Below are 2,654 nucleotides of genomic sequence, written 5' to 3' on the forward strand. Positions count from 1 at the left end.
CTCCTCTGTGATTTGAGCTTGTGATGATTCTTCAGCTAGCTCTGCCTTCATCTAGAAAATTAAGTGTTGCATTATGAAGCCCAAAAGAGTTTTCCTAGCCACCACGTAGCAGTACGTATAATAACTTTAATGTCCTACAGAAAAGGCATTCCCCCAGCGTGGGTGAGTGGAAGAATAGGCTCATCAAGTTGTGCAGGCTTTGCAGATTAGAGTTCCAGTTTCGTGAAATCTCCCATGGTTCATACCTGGAATCAGCTCCAAAACATTTTTGAAATTGGAACACTGAGCATTCTCTATGGGCTTGCAGTCATTTCAAAATAATATCCCTTAATTATGTGTCATGGATTGTTTGATGAGTATCTGCTGGGTTTGGCATATGTCATTAGCCATGAACAATTGTACCTGGCCGTTTTTAATTATACCAGCTTTATGCTTACAGTAGCCATGGGAGGAAAACAAAAGATTTTGCTGAGTGGGAGCATTGTGCTTTTTAAAAAATATTTATTTTGTTTTTGATGCTCCTGCAGCAGTCTCTTGCTAGGCAATCCACTCTTCAGTCCAGTATGACCTTGAACTCATGTCCCCCTGCCTTTGCCTTTAGGGTGCTAGGGTCACACATATCTCCCTTTAAAGTTTTATCTATCTATCTATCTATCTATCTATCTATCTATCTATCTATCTATCTATCTATCTATCTATCGTACCTATTATCTATCTATCTATCTTTCTATCTATCTATCTATCTATCTATCTATCTATCTATCTATCTATCTATCTATCTAGAGTACCTATTATCTATCTATCTATCTATCTATCTATCTATCTATCTATCTATCTATCTATCTATCTGTCCAACATCTATCTATTATCTATCCCTATCTACCTATCTATTTATCTACCTATTATCTATCATCTATCTACCTATCCCCCCCCCCCGACAGATTTTTTTCTTCTACAGCAGGCTATGCTGCTCAGTCTAATCCCCTACTTCTGCATTTCCCCATCCCTGGCTGCTGTCTCTTTCTCCATGAAAAATGGTGAAAGGTCTAAGCCAATTAAGATCATTTGATTTCCTCATCAGCAATTGGTTCAAAGAAGTCCATGTGACACAGTTCTACCCAATGAGATGTGAAAGAAGCTTGTCTGGTGTGTTTCTGGGAATGGCTTCTTGGCTGATAGAACTAGGTCCTTAGAAAAATGATCTCAGCCAGGCAGGCAGTGGTGGCACACTCCTCTAATCTCACTGGGAGTGAGGGAGGTGGGAGAGGGGCGAGGGGTGAGGGGAGGAGAGGATAGAGGGGGGAGGGGACAGGGGAGAGGGAGAGACTCTGATTTTCCCACTCAGTATCAATCAGTACCGTCTAGGTCTATGACAGTACTAACTGAGAGACTTAGCTTCTGAGAGGAACTAGTTGGTGACCACAGAGGGTACAGCTGAAAGAAGGATTCAGCCGGGGTCTTTGGCCCTCCTTAGGCCTAGACGTGACCACCCGAAGCCAGTCTATGTCAGCACTTCTTGCTACCTGAGATATACATTATTCATGGTTTAAGCCATTCTGAGTCAGGACTTTTTTTTTTTTGAAACTCGGAGCTGGAAATAGCCAAGTTTATCCACCAAGAATAACATCTGGATTATGAACCCTGGAAATATAACCACTGTCATTTTGTGTCCCTGGACTATATTAAGCTCTACCACATGGTTTCCAACTTGAGAGTCACTTGTGAGTCAGCACATTCTATTTCGTCTTCCTCTAGATCATTTGCTGTTTAGTGGCAGGGCTAAATTAAAATTTATAAACTCTATCATGTTAAGGTAAATTATATTATTAGTATACATAGTAAATATGTATTAAGTTGTATTCTATTATAATATAAATTTTATTATGTATTAAAAATATTATTATCTGTCTTAGCCTAATTCAGACTGGTCATTTTCTACAGAGGTTGTCTGTACAGGTGTACGAGGAAAAGAAGATCTTATTTATGAATGGAGTGTGGTGATACATCCCTTTAATCCCAGTACTGAAGGCAGAGGCAGGTGGATTTCTGAGTCTGAAGATAGCCTGGTATAGAGAGCTAGTTCCAGGGCTATACAAGAAGACTCTGTCTTGCAAAAAAATGAAACAAAACAAAATAAAACAAATGAACAAACAAAAAGAAAGAAGCTTCTATTTTTATAAAATAAAAAGTAATTTACTTTAGTGTGTATTTGTATTTGCATCTGTGGGAGAGTATGCTGTGTCTCTCTGTGTTTGTGTAGCGTGTGTCATGTGTGACATAATCAGGATATGGAGGTCTAAGGACATTGTGAAGTTGTTGGCTCTCTCCTTCTGCCTTGTACACACAGGTGATCTAACTCAGGTTGCCAGGCCTGGCAGTGGGCACTTTAGCCTATGGATCCATCTGACCAGCCCTAGTTTATTTTAACTAACTTTATAAAGTTATCTTAGCACATGCTTTGCTGACAGTTAGCTGTGGACCTGCCAGTACATTGGTCATCCAGCTAGCGATAACTGCCATTTCTCCAGTAGTAATGTTTAGCTCTTTGTAACTGTGATTAATATTTGAGACAAAGTCTCATGTAATCCAAACTGGTCTTGAACTTTCTCTGTAGCAGAAGATGCTTTCAAACTTCTTTTTCTCCTGACTCTATG

General features: G+C 39.6%; 1 long non-coding RNA gene across 3 annotated transcripts in view; it reads left to right on the forward strand.

The window, feature by feature from the left end:
• Window positions 1–2,127, forward strand: part of LOC115032162 (uncharacterized) — a 15,976-nt gene extending 13,849 nt beyond the window's left edge. For 2 of the 3 annotated variants that reach the window (XR_003837817.2, XR_015048465.1), the window contains exon 3: window positions 1–273. This exon is cut by the window's left edge and continues 85 nt beyond it. This is a non-coding gene — a long non-coding RNA (uncharacterized LOC115032162). Of the gene's footprint in view, window positions 274–1,941 lie in introns of those variants that run through there. The other variant, XR_003837818.2, reaches the window with a different exon arrangement.
• The last annotated feature ends 527 nt before the right edge of the window (window positions 2,128–2,654 follow it).

The sequence above is a fragment of the Mus caroli genome, unplaced genomic scaffold (assembly GCF_978045245.1).
Source record: "Mus caroli unplaced genomic scaffold, Mus_caroli_1 scaffold_9, whole genome shotgun sequence".
In the NCBI taxonomy this organism is placed as follows: Eukaryota; Metazoa; Chordata; class Mammalia; order Rodentia; family Muridae; genus Mus; species Mus caroli.